This window comes from Glycine soja, chromosome 20, assembly GCF_004193775.1.
Source record: "Glycine soja cultivar W05 chromosome 20, ASM419377v2, whole genome shotgun sequence".
Taxonomy (NCBI): Eukaryota; Viridiplantae; Streptophyta; class Magnoliopsida; order Fabales; family Fabaceae; genus Glycine; species Glycine soja.
This window is the reverse complement of record NC_041021.1, coordinates 22488207-22503138: the sequence shown is the minus strand read 5'-3', so window position 1 is coordinate 22503138 and position 14932 is coordinate 22488207.

The following is a 14932-nucleotide window of genomic DNA, read 5'->3' as shown; positions in this document are numbered from 1 at the left end:
ACATGTGCCCGGTGGTTGGCTGCCTGCTGGCGAACCAAATGCCGTAAATACTGCTCCATGTCAAATGACCCAGCCGGGCCAGCCTGATGAGGTGGTGGTGGCGCGCCCGCGGCCTGTGGAGCATCCCCCTGAGCCTGTCTCTGGGTGCAGTACTTCTCAATAAAAGCCCGGGTGATGGGCGGCCGAATCACCTTGGTAGGTGCCACGGGGACTCCGAACGACTGGCAGAGTCCTGTGATCAGTGCGGGAAATCCCAGGGCCCTGTTGGACTTATCTGGATCCAAAGGGTGCCTGGTAGGCGCCATACCTGCAAAAATATAGATGGCATCAGCAATTAACTGAGCCACATGGATGCTCATCCGCGTCAAGATGGCGTACACCAGCTGACACTTCGGCAGGGGGAGGTCGGAATTATGGTCGGTGGGCAGGATGTTGCTGAGCAGCAAAGTCATCCATATCTGAGTCAGGGTGGTCATGTTGGTGCGCATGATCCGCACCCGTCTTCTGGCAGCAGTCCGGGCAAAATCCTGCCCCGGTATACATAGCAACTGGGCGATGGCCTCCTCATCGAACCCATCAGACCGGTTCCTCCTCTGGCCATACTCGCACTCCTGGCCCTCTTCCAGCACTAACGGATATCCCAGGAGCTGGCCGATAGCATCGGCATCAAACGGGATCCACTGACCCCTTACCCAGGACGTCATGTCACGCACGCCCTCCTCTGTTGGCCAAGCATTGGCATAAAATTCGAGGACTATTTCTAGATCGAACTTGGCCATGGGGGTAACTAGTGATGCCCACCGCCGGTGACCTATCTCCTCCTGGAAATCCGTATACTCGTCGTCCCTGAGCTGGACGCGTCGCTCCTGGAGAAACGACCATCCTTTGATGGCCTCGAAGCGCTGCTGGTGTATAGCACTCCTAAAGCGGTGACTGTCATACTCAGGAGCGGAACTAGTTCCTTCGGCCGCCTTATCCTTCCTGGACCTCTTTGAGGCAAGCTTCCTCGGGGCCATTTCCTGCGAAGGCAAACATTTTGAAAGTTAGTTTTACCAAGAAATGCTACTCTTAAAGCAAAAATGGCGTACAACCTCCTCCAATAAACACAAACATCAATGTAAATTTAGAGCAAACTCATGCACATACTTCCTTACGAGCATTCACTCGCACAAGATATTCTTCTAACTAAGAAAAATGCACCCATGCACAATCAAGGCACCTTCGTTACCTAGATTACTTACATGTACTTCCAAGGTTTATTTGCTACCTACATCACATGCACTTCCTTGGCTAAATTTACATACATGCATACTCAAAGCATCTTGGCTACCAAAAATTGCACACGTGCACATTCTGGTATTTCTAATACCTATGCATATACAAACTTTGTGATGAATCTTGGCTATCTACACAATAAGGTGCTACATTTCATGCTTTTTTCAAGTGTTTTTGCTACCTAAAGCTGCATGCAAATTCAAGTATATTTTCTTTTGCTGACTAAAATTGCATTCAAATTAAAAGGTATTTTTGTAATGTATTTTCTTTACATAACATGCAACATATATATTTTTTTTTTGTGAGACATTTTGACTACCAAAAATTACATGTACGTACATCCAAGTATTTTTCTACCACACCCAAAGTGTAGATTGCCAAAGGTATTTTGCTACCTATTCTAAACCTACACATTTATGATGAGCAAAATTCCTAAACATCTAGGCGTAGGGAAATTATTGTAGCATGGCTCATAGCTGATTGCCGGCCAAAAAGGGTAACTTTACCCAATATGCACCCACTCTTGTGTTCTTTTGCATAAAAACTTTGGTTCCTAGGCCTAGGATATATGTGGGGCAATTACTCTAGCCCTTTCGGAACTGAATGCATGTCCCAAAAAATAGAAAATATGTGCAAACCAAAATGCCCCATTGGGCTGTTTCCCTACGAAAACCACGCGCTAATGCCATTGAGGCATTTCACCGAACACTTGGTGGGCGCGCGTTTAGGCATTAATAGCAAGAGAACGGGGACAATGTGGCATGTCCCATTGCTTCAAAATGCATTATAGGCCTAGGGCCATCTCATACAAACCCCCAATTTAACCCAACCAAGCAAGAAAACAAACCAAAATTGCCCCACATATTTGAGCACATTCCCACAATTTAGAGCACCAAAAGGAGATCAAAATACACCAATGAAAAGCTAGAAAGCTTAAGGATGGAATACTTACTTGTTGGTGATGAATAAAAGCGCAAAACGGAATCGAAGAATGCGAAAAGTAGAGATCCTAGGGGTGCAAACTCGTAAATTCCGTGGGTATGGCTTTTGAAAGGGGGGAAAAGAAGTTTTTGAATGCAAAAACATCCCCCCCTTTCAGCACTTTTTTTTTTTTGGAGAGGAACATTAACCATGTCCCCTCCTTCCTTATGGGTTAGCGTTTTGCCTAACTTGAACTTACTTAAGTTAGAATTAGGCGTTGATTACTTATTTTTAAAACAAACAAATAGTAAAAGAAAACTGCGAATACAAAGGATACGGGGCTGCCTTGCAGCGACGTTCTCTGCTTGTTTAGCGCAGAGAAAGGGGCGACGATCAGTCGGTCGTGACCCCATCCCCCCTTGCATCCGTTCCTAAGTACCTGCAAGCAACAAACAACCAGGTATGGCCAATCCTGACCGCGTCGTTGTCTTACCTTGGTTGGTTTCTACTGTTCATGTTTTGTCCCCACCCCAGAAGGTAGCTCAAGATGATCCTGCCCCTGTTTTACCACAACAATATGCATGCGTATGCGTATGCATGAATGTTTTCAAATGCAGCAAATTTTAGTGAAAGTTGGTTTAGGTTCAATTTTAATTAAGCGCTTGGGGCATCCAATGAACTGAGCGGAAGGGCTCAGGTGATCACAAATTAACTCAAGGTTTGAAACCAACGTGAGGACTAAAGCCTCGAATCCACGCTCATTTCTTTGAAAGATTGTAACGAGAGATACTGTAGACGGGGAATCCCTAGGGGAAATCCAGAAAACACATAAAGATAAAGAACATGCAACGACATCCTTAATTGCCCCAGATTCTAAGCATAATATCGCTTGACGACATCAGAATTCACAGGCGAAGGTAGCTCTTCGCCATCCATGTTGGTAAGCACCAGGGCTCCTCTGGAAAAAGCCCTCTTCACAACAAAAGGCCCTTCGTAGTTTGGGGCCCATTTTCCTCGATTGTCCTTGACAGCATGGGACATTTTCTTTAGCACAAGGTCTCCCTCATGGAACTTGCACAAGCGTACCTTCTTGTCGAATGCACTCTTCATTCTTTGCTGGTACAAGCGCCCATGACTCATGGCCGTTAAGCGCTTACCCTCAATGAGGTTGAGCTGGTCATAGCGCGTTTGGGCCCACTCTGATTCCTTTAATCCGGATTCTGCCAAGATCCTTAATGACGGGACTTCTACCTCAAATGGTAACACAACCTCCATCCCATATACCAATGAGAACGGCGTTGCCCCAATTGACGTTCGCACTGAAGTTTGCATTTCGTGCCAATCTCTGTATGACACGGTCATCTTTTGGATAATCTTTTTGATATTCTTATTGGCCGCTTCCACGGCTCCATTCATCTTTGGACGGTAGGGTGTGGAATTGTGATGTTGGATTTTAAACTCCTCGCACATTTCCCCCATCATCTTGTTATTCAGGTTGGTGCCGTTGTCCGTGATAATCTTCCTTGGCAAACCATATCGGCAGATGATCTCTTTCTTAATGAACCTGACCACCACACCCCTCGTGACATTGGTATAGGAGGCTGCCTCGACCCACTTGGTAAAATAATCTATTGCTACGAGGATGAAGCGATGACCGTTCGAGGCCTTGGGCTCAATGGCCCCGATGACATCTATTCCCCACATGGAGAAAGGCCAAGGGGCGGACATGACATTCAGAGGATGTGGTGAAGCATTGACATTATCTGCGAATGCTTGACATTTGTGGCATTTCCTCACATGGACACAACAATCACTTTCCATGGTAAGCCAGTAATAGCCTGCTCTTAGCATCTTCCTGGCCATAGCATGCCCGTTGGCGTGCGTTCCAAACGAGCCCTCATGGACTTCCTCGATCATGTGATTTGCCTCCCTGGCATCCACACACCGCAGGAGTGTCATGTCGTGATTTCTCTTATACAGTATGCTTCCGCTCATGAAGAAACCGGCTGCCAACCTTCTCAATGTCTTCTTATCATTGTCGGCAATCTCTGGCGGGTATTCTTTGCTTACGACATATCGCTTGATGTCGAAATACCAAGGCTTTCCGTCCCGTTCCTCTTCTACTTGGCAACAATGCGCGGGTTTGCCACGACACCAAAATTCAATGTAGGGTAGATCCCCGTGTGGCGTTAGCTGGAACATAGACGCCAAAGTAGCAAGCGCATCCGCCATTTGATTTTCCTCGTGGGGAACATGATGGAAGGAGATCTCATCAAAGGTCTTAGCCAATTCCTTGATATAGGCTTTGTAGGGTATCAGCTTGGGATCTCTAGTTTCCCATTCCCCTCTTAGCTGATGGATTACCAACGCTGAGTCGCCGTACACCTTGAGTAGTTTGACATTGGAGTCAATTGCTGCCTGGACGGCTAGGGCACATGCTTCATATTCGGCCATGTTGTTGGTGCAGTCGAATCCTAGCCTGGCTGTGAAAGGTACACATTGATTGTCCGGAGAGACCAATACTGCCCCAACGCCATGGCCTAGAATGTTTGACGCTCCGTCAAACCATACGGTCCATTTGTCCCGATCTTCGTCCAATTTTTCCTCAAACAAGGCCATGATGTCCTCATCCGGGAATTCAGGATGCATAGGCTGATAATCGTTAAGAGGTTGTTGAGCCAAATAATCTGCTAAGGCGCTTCCTTTTATCGCCTTTTGGGTGACGTAGACTATATCAAACTCGGATAGCAGGACTTGCCACCGGGCGATTCGTCCCGTGAGAGCCGGCTTTTCAAAGATGTACTTAACCGGGTCCATCTTGGATATCAACCAGGTAGTATGGCTCAGCATGTACTGCCTTAGGCGATGGGATGCCCATACTAAAGCACAACACATTCTTTCGAGCAAGGAGTGGTTCATTTCACAGGTCGTGAACTTCTTACTTAGGTAGTAAACAGCGCGCTCTTTCTTTCCGGATTCGTCATGTTTCCCCAACATACACCCCATCGACTCATCTAAGATTGTCATGTACAAGATGAGAGGCCTTCCAGGTACTGGTGGCATAAGCACGGGAGGATTCATAAGGCACTTCTTGATCCTTCCAAAAGCTTCTTGGCAATCCTCGTTCCAACGATCGGTTTGGTTTTTGCATAAGAGTTTGAACAACGGCTCACAAATGGCGGTGAGCTGCGATATGAATCTGGCAATATAATTCAAGCGTCCCAGGAAGCCTCGGACTTGCCTCTCAGTACGGGGTTCTGGCATCTCAAGGATGGCCTTCACCTTTTCGGGGTCTACCTCTATTCCTTTCTGGCTCACGATGAAACCAAGCAATTTCCCTGATTTGACCCCAAAGGTACACTTGGCGGGGTTCAACCTTAATTGATATTTCTTAAGCCTTTCGAACAACTTCCGCAGGTTGACAAGGTGTTCTTCCTCGGATTTAGATTTAGCAATTATGTTGTCCACGTAGACCTCGATCTCTTGATGCATCATATCATGGAACAAAGCTACCATGGCCCGTTGATAAGTTGCCCCGGCATTCTTGAGTCCAAAGGACATCACCTTGTAACAGAACGTCCCCCACAGGGTGACGAAGGTAGTCTTTTCCATATCCTTTGGCGCCATCTTTATCTGATTGTAATCGGAGAAACCATCCATGAAGGAAAATAAAGCGAAATTGGCCGTATTATCTACGAGGATATCGATGTGTGGCAAAGGAAAATTGTCCTTGGGACTGGCCCGATTCAGGTCCCGATAATCCACACACATTTGTACTTTCCCATCCTTCTTAGGGACCGGTACAATGTTGGCAACCCATTCTGGGTACCGAGCGACGGCCAGAAAACCAGCGTCAAATTGCTTCTTCACTTCTTCTTTTATCTTCAAGGATGTTTCGGGCTTCATCCTTCTCAGTTTCTGCTTTACCGGGGAACACTCGAGATTTAGAGGTAATCGGTGCTGTACAATGTCAGAACTCAAACCGGGCATATCTTGGTATGACCAAGCAAAGATGTCTTGGTAGTCTCTTAGTAGGGTTATTAATTCTTCACGGATAGGTGCGGTAATACCTGTGCCTATCTTTACTTCCCTTTTTCCACTGCCAATTCCCAAGTCTACTAGTTCTGTTTCTTCTTGATGAGGCCCCATTTCTTGGTCCTCATGGGCGACCATCCTTTCTAATTCTGGGGGAAGTCCCACATCCTCGTTCCCTTCATCTTCCGTTTGATTCGTCTTTTGCTCGAAGTTGATAGGCGGGTCCCAGGTATTCGTATCTTCGAGGGACTCGTCATCGGATCTACCGTTTTAAAAAGTAAAGATGTAAACATGCAAATGGATGAGAATGGGTAGAGACGTAGGAACAGATGAAGAAAGATCCTTGTATTATAAATTCAAAACAAAAGACACAAAGCCTTAACAAAAGAAACACTAAAGCCTAGGCCTAACTATAGAGTTTTTAAAACCGTAAAGGTTTACATTATGCTCGTTGCGTAAATATCGGGGCGTTCGTCCACTCGCCAATTTCCCAGCTGGAAATCAGGAGGGCATGGTCGTACCAAATCCAATGTACTCGGAACATCATCTTCGTATATCGCGACCACTTGACCTCCGTCCCCCAGACCCGCGCTTATAAAGCTTCTACTTATGTGGCAGGGCGGGCTTCCTTCACTTTCTTGTCTCAACCGCGAGCTTTGACTACCGCTCTTCCTTCCCGCGATGCTTCTCTTTATATCTGCCTAAGTGGGCTTATAGCCTAAACCATACTTCCCACGATTTCCTTTGGCATTTATCAGGCTAGTTATGCCGCCGTTGTCTTTGCCTAAACCCATTCCGGGTTCGTAACCGTTCCCCAACATAACTCGGGCCATCATTACTGCTGCATCGGACAAGCAAGGCTGCCCAGAGAAGGAGTCCACGGAGGAAATGCTTACCACCTCAAAAGACTAGAAAGCGGTTTCTAATGACTCCTCTGCGGCTTCCACATAAGGCATAGAGGATGGGCAGCTCACCAAGATGTCTTCCTCGCCTGATACGATGACCAGATGCCCTTCCACTACGAATTTCAACTTTTGGTGGAGTGTAAAGGGAACAACTCCCACTGAGTGGATCCATGGACGCCCCAACAGACAGCTGTAGGGGGGTTAATATCCATTATTTGGAAGGTAACTTGACAGGTGTGAGGGCCTATCTGTACTGGGAGATCGATCTCTCCCCTAACCTCTCGGCGGGTGTCGGCGAAGGCACGAACCACCATTGAACTCGGCTTTAAGTGGGAAGCATTGAATGGTAATTTCTCCAAAGTGCTCTTAGGCATCACGTTAAAACTGGAACCATTATCGATGAGCACTTTGGCTATGATATGGTGTCGCAACCTACCCTTCGGCGGGAGGGCGACGCGAGACTCGCGGGATGCGTGTTCCACGAAAGGAATACGCGCGGAGTCGCCACCAACGTTTATTTGAGGAAAACGTCGGAAAAACCGGAAAAGACGCGATCTACGAACTTTTAAGTGAAAGGTTCGGGAGTTGTATTTACGCACGGGGAAGGTATTAGCACCCCACACGTCCGCCCCAAGGGACGGCAGCCTTTAATCGAATGTGCAAACATGACTTTGATTTTTACGTTCCTTTTTATGTCCTTATATCCTTTTATACCCTTTTTATATTTTCCCCTTTTTTGTGGTCGACAAGGGTGTTTCCCTTTGCTCCTACGTATTCCTCAATTTGGGATGAGAAAATCAGACCTACGTAGTTCTTTTTTATCAAGTGATTCTTTTTTACTTTAAGAGGTGATCATTTTAAGGCGTTGGACCTTAAAAATGATCCATTTTACTTAGTGAGGAAATGAAATGACAAACTTCAAAAGCCTATTTTTTATGGACGAGCTTGACTAGGCGAATTGATTTTAGCCTTTAGTTTCACTTTAGTTATTAATCAATTCGATTAAGAATGAGAAATCCCAAAGAGAAAACGTCCACTTGATTTTCCGCTTTATTTTACTAAAAGATGTCTTTTTGATTATTATATTATTTTTTACCTCTTTTTGATTTCCAACGTGGTTACGGCACGACCGAACGGTCGGAATTTATTTTAACCGAAGTTAATGGATAATACAATTCAAACGTTCGGTGGAAATTTATTTTATTTTTAAGTTAAGCGAGAAATGACTTAAGTAAAATGGCTTAAGCACGTCAACAGGGGGTATAAAAAGTAAACAAAACGAGAATAAAAATGCACGAAACACAATGTGGACCACTACGGGCACATAGAATGAATCGAAAAGCTTGGTTCGAGGTACTTACCCGTTGAAGATCGAAGAACGATGAAGAACGAATGAAGAACGTCGAAGAACGGTTGAAATCTTTGCGAAATTCCTCACGGAAAACGTTACGGAAACGTTTCGGAAGCGCCTTGGCTTAGATTTTCTTCACGGAAACAATTTTTCCAAGCAAATTCGAAAGAGAGAGAAGTGCCTAAGGGGCTGAACCCCTTCCTTCTTGCCTTCCTCCCCTATTTATAGCAAAATAGGGGAGGTGGTTGCCGCCCAGCTCGCCCAGTCGAGCAGGGTTGCTTCCTCCAGAAGCAACCGCCTTCTGGAGGAATATTCCGGAGGGCCCAAGTGGGCCTGGGTGCTATTTGCACCCCCATTTTTACTAAGTACACCCCCCTCTGCTGTTTTTTTTGGTGATTCTTTTTTCGTAAAGTTACGGAAACTTACGAATTTCGTAACGATACTTGTTTTCTTTCCGTAATGTTACGGAACCTTGCGGATTACATAATCATCCCCTTTTTGACTTACGGAATGTTACGGAACCTCACTTAATTATGCAACGATGCTTCCATTTGATTTCCGGTGTGTCACGGAAACTTACGGATTGTGCATCAATATTTTTTTGGTTTTTCGGCATGTCCTGGAATTTCACAAATTGCCTAATGATGGGTGCCAAGCACCTCACGAGGACCAAAGAATGGTCGCACGTCATCGAGCAAAGGTCCCCGGACGAAATTAGGGTATGACATATGGTCCATACACTTGACTGACACGTGCAAAGCTTTATTATGTCCTCTCCCCTCGGCAGGGATTTCTTCTTCGGCGAAGGTGAGATAGTTGTTGACAGTGATATTATTGACCAGCCCTCCAATACCTTCTACCGAGATATCTTGGGCCACGTGGGCCTCGTTCAAAACCTTCACTAGCAGAGCCTGATGAGGCTCGGAACTCATGAGTAACTCCAACAGCGAGACCCTGGCCGGAGTTTTGTTGAGCTGTTCGATAACCTTGAATTTGCTCTGCTGAATTATACGGAGGAACTCGCTGGCTTCCTCTAGCGACACCTCCTTTTTACCATCCTTTTTCTCCGGAAGGCCTTTTGCAGGAATATCTTTATTCGAAGCGTGGGGTGCTTCGCCATCTTGTTCCTCCACCACTTTTCCTTTTCCCTTGACGTTCGCGGGTTGGACTGGTAGGTCCGGAGGCGCGAACACACGACTGCTACGGGTCACACCACTCAGTCCCGTGATATTTGTTACTTTAGCTGACAACGAGCTGACGTCGGTGGCTTCTTCTTCCTTCTCCCTCGGAGGTGTATATCTCCATGGGACTGCGTGGCTATTTTGGTATGGGAAAGGAACAGGTTTAGCTGCTAAGGGGTGTCCGGGCTTTTGCGAAGCTGTGCCCTTGGTGAAGTATATCACCAAGGGTTTGGGCCTCGCAACACCGCTCCCATCCGTGGACTGCATGCATATATGTTGTTCTTCTCTTCCTTCACTGCCAACTTCCAGTCGACCTTGATCTATCATTTGCTGTAACAATTCCTCTACTCCCAAACACGTTTCCATGCCATGCAGCTCGCCGGAATGCAGTAAACAGGAATCCTCCTTACGCCCACTATGAGGAATCACACCTCCCTTTTGTAGGGCCTCAAAGATAAACCTCCTAGGGGTTGCCACATCCTTTAAAGGTTTAGACCTGCGCGGCCTATCGGACTCAACGGCGTTAACCGCTCCCCCTCCATGATTGGCGAGCGGGTTGGTTCTCACATTGGGCTGATCCTCTTGGAAAGTCAGCTATTCAACATCTATCAAATGTTCAACCTTGTATTTAAGGGCCAAGCATTTTTCAATGGAATGCCCCGGGACACCCCCATGGTACTTGCAAGTTGCATTAGGGTCATACCACTTTGGGAAAGGGGGTTGGAGGACCTTTCCGGGAGTTACCACGGCCAAATGGTTGGCGATGAGGGACGGCAAGAGGTCTTCGTATGTCATTGGGAGTGGGGTGAATTCTTGAAATGGCCTCGGAGGGAAGTTCCTTGTTGCGTTGGAATTACCGGCCGGGCGAGTTGTGTTCGGAGTTGGAACTTGGGGAGCTTCCCTCTGGGTGGGTGCCTTAGGCTGCACAGGTGCTGAACTAGAGGCGTTCCCGGTATGAGCCGAGAAGCTCGGGTGATGTTGCGCGTACTGATGGGTACCATGAGGTGTCTGCGGGGGCTTGACCCATGCAGGCATTGAAGAGACGGCATGGGCATCTCCTTCCTTCCTTTTTGCCCCCATTGTCCCGATTCTTTTGGCATTCGCACTTGTGGAGGAAACGTAATCGAACTTTCCTCTTTTCAACCCTACCTCGATTCTTTCCCCGGCGAACACTAGGTCCGCGAAGCTGGATGGCATGTAACCTACTAGCTTCTCATAGTAGAACACTGGCAGAGTGTCTACCATCATGGTGATCATCTCTCTCTCAACCATGGGAGGAGCTACTTGTGCCGCCAGGTCTCTCCACCGCTGTGCGTATTCTTTAAAGGTTTCACCCTCATTCTTGAACATATTCTGCAGCTGAGTGCGATCGGGAGCCATATCAGAATTATACTGGTATTGCCTTAGGAAGGCAGTAATCAGATCCTTCCAAGTACGGATACGGGAAGCTTCCAAATTAGTGTACCAAACTACCGCGGCTCCGGCCAAGCTATCTTGAAAAAAGTGTATTAATAGCTTTTCATCCTTAGAGTGTGCACCCATCTTGCGACAGTACATCTTGAGATGGTTTTTGGGAAAAGTTGCCCCTTTATACTTGTCAAAGTCCGGCACTTTGAACTTCGGGGGAATAACAACATCGGGTACCAAGCAAAGATCCGTCATGTCTGCGAACGGATAGTCCCCAAATCCTTCCACGGCTCTTAATATTTCCTCGAGGAGATCGAGCTTCCTCCTTTCTTCAGTTGTCGGGGGCGGTCCTTCCGTGGACAAAACTATTGGTTGTGTCGCGATGTTGGGTTGAGGCAACGTGCTGGGTGCCGGCCCTTCGGGGATCGGGGGATAGAACTCGAAATCCCTTCGAGCATAGTCTTGAGGGTCTTTGTGGACCTCGTCGGGCTGTTGAGGAGGCTCTCTTTCAAGGACGGGAGAAGCAATATGGCCCGCATCGTCTTGCAAGACGGGTGGTGAGTAGTTGGGCGGCAATCCATAAGGGTAAGCCGCTCGGTTGTATCCCAGGTGAGGGTTGCCATGGTGCCCCAGTGTGTCCCTTCCCCGTCCTACTATGTTTGAGGGAGGATGGTGCGCAGTTGCCAAGAGAGTTGGGTCTGCTTCGGCAGCCGAACTGATAGCGGCAGCGGTGGCCGCGTCTTTCTCCATGAGCTGCCTCATTCCTAACATGGCCTCCATCATGGAGGCCATCTGTTCTTTCAGAGCTGACATGTCGGCTTTCATCTGTTCCTGTGTCTTCTCTTGATCACCCATCGTTCTAGATTTGGATCTGGTGCGATAGGGATGCCTTGTGGCGCGTTTAGTTATGGTGTTTTTCCCTAAAAAACCAAACGTGAGGAGTGGGTAAAGAAAGAAAGAATGCATGCTAGAGATAAAATGTAAGAGTGATTTGATTCGCACAAGCTTTTTGGAGTAGAAAAATGGGACCAACTCATTTTATTTCAAAAAGTTGTATCTAGTCAAGGTCTGAGAGACCATACAAGTTTCCTAGCGATTTCTAATTATGTGGGCCATTAAGTCTATCATATGCTGACAATAGCCGAGAAGCCCATGAATTTCTTCGGGGGCGGAGTAGGTGTCCGCCATCGCCTTGGCCTTGGCTAAAAATCAGGGAAGTTCCTGACTCCCGTTCAAGGTAAGAGCAAACCGATCCATCCACATGGTTGCCTCTTGGTGTAAAGAGTCGATCACCCTTCCTCTAGCCTCTTTTTCCGTGTATACTTGGGCATACTTGTCTGCGATCCTATGCTCGTGGGCCGTGGCTAGACCTAACTCTTCTTGGTACTTGGCGATGATAGCTAGCATGTTGGTCTCCGTCTCGCATAAACGCTGAGACAAGCTTCTTTTGGACCTTGAACAGGCAACTAACTCCTCTTTCAAAACCATGCTATGTGCTCACGACTGGTCCCTCTCTTCCCTTCGCAGCTTGAGTTCATTGTTGCTACCCCACAGAGCTCCGCGAAATTTGTTCCGGCCATACTCTTCCTTGCAAGCCCTCTTGGTCTCTTGTTCAAGGGCTCGTGCGGTAGTTGCATTCTCTTCCCGTAATCCGGCACACTCCTTCCGGATGTGTGTAGCGGCCAACTTGAACTTCTCCTTGGCAAGTTTCGCCTTTCCTAACTCGCTTTTGAGAGCTTGGACCTCGTCGTCCTCTTCCGGTGCTTCAAAACTCTCTTCGCTGACGACCTTTAACTTGGCGAGCCAATCTAAACCTCGTATATGAACTTTCAGCCATTCATGGTAACCACCAATGATGCCATTACGAATGCCCCTAAGTTCTTGATCTTTCCTTAACGGGGTTTCCCATGCCTTATGGATTCTTTGTATAGCCTTGAAATTTTGTGCGCCGAAATCCCTCACAAGGAAAGGAGACATGCTTTGTTCCATCGGTGCTCCCCTCATGGGGTACCCTAGTTGTCTTATAGCGAGCGCGGGATTGTAGTTAATACAACCCCTTGTTCCTATTAGCGGAATGTTTGGGTACCCTCCACATGAGAAAAGGACTCCCTCCTTTCCTTCCTTCCATCGAGGGAACCAATTGATTGTTCTACCTCCTATCCCGGACAAAAGCTGGTCCCAATCTATTCTTCTCTTTTCAGTACACGAGCGATGGCTCTGGAGCGGACATGGATGCCTTGTGTCTTGCTGGAACAAGTGTGAAACCCACCAAACACAGAGGGCGGGCAAGCAACAGATGATCCGTGCGCTACTCTTTTCGCACCTTCGGTTAAATGTGTCAAATAAATCTGCCAAGACAGCCACCACCGGACTTTCCTTGCTATGGTGGTATGCAAGGAAAGCGTCGATTGCTGCTAGGTCCACCAAACCATCTACGTTTGGAAAGAGGGCAACCCCAAAAATTAGCAAAGCTAACACATCCATAAACGGGACCCAATCTCCTTGATTGGCCATACCCCTCGCCTTGTCTTCTAGGTACCTCCGTGGTAGGCCCGCTATGCCGTTCCGAGTCTGTTTTATGCGGTCCAAACCTCTTACTGAATCCTTGACCACAGTTGCAATTCTGCTCAAAGAGGGGAGACACCCGGAGGGAAGGTATGGTTTTCTTCCCCCGAGAGGACATCCTAGAATTTCCTCAAATTCTTCAATGGTTGGTACCAATTGGAAGTCTCCGAACGTGAAGCATCTCAAAGGTTGGTCGTAGTATTGGGTGAGTGATGCAATGGCTTCTATGGATATCTCTGCTATGGTCAACTCTAAGATCTTTCCGTAAATCTTGCGGAAGGCTTGCATTTGGAGAGGTTCCATCAACCGCCCAAATTCCTTGATACTGGTGGTATCTAGGCCTTTAACCTTGACTTGGTAAAACCTCTTGCCGGTTTGATTTGTCCCCATGCTTACTAAAGTGAGACAAAAAGCTGGTGCAAATCAAAACTCCGATATCTCATGGGTGGAATGGATGAATGCATGAAGGAATGCATATGGCACAGCTGTAACTTAAGAATGCGGGTGCCCGGGACATTGTCTCCTTTTTAGACACAACGTCTAGGGGTAGCAAAGTGCCCCAACGTATGTATTTAAAACGGTGACCCGAACCCTCCATTGATTTGTCTATAGAGGGGATCAAGACAGAACCCCTATGCGATGCATATGCAAAAGGCGCAATAGCATGACAATATTCACTGAACATAAGCAAAAGGGTATATGATATTTATGCATGGCTGTGTGAAAAATGGCACGCAGCGTGTTTGCTCCGTGCCCCTATTTAAGGGACCTATAAGGGAGAGAACTAACTAGGCATTTAGCAATAACCCCCAAGGTAGTCATATCTCTCTTGATAGTTTCTAGAGATATTATCCCCTTCGAAGAACATACGGCAGCAGTAGGGACTACTAGCAACAATATGTTTTCAAAGAGGAAAACTCTAGATGAGGGTTCACTGTAATCAAGCAAGTCGGAGACCTAGCATGATCACAGATCCACCTCCACTCCTTATGCTCTCATGAACCCGGGTATAGGGCCCCTTTTTCAACTCACAGTGTGTGCAAATAGTGTTGGTGTTTGTGTGCATCACATGAATAAATATTTACCTCATGCATACATTTTAAAACGCACTAAAAGCAACAAAGATTTTATATACACAAGAACATAATGAAGGGAAACCAACAAAGGAGTAAGTCATGGTAAAGCATTGCACAAGATTAAATGGCCTAACTCTCTAAAAATGTCCCTAGTGGAGTCGCCAACTTTCGCAACCTACCCTTCGGCGGGAGGGCGACGCGAGACTCGCGGGATGC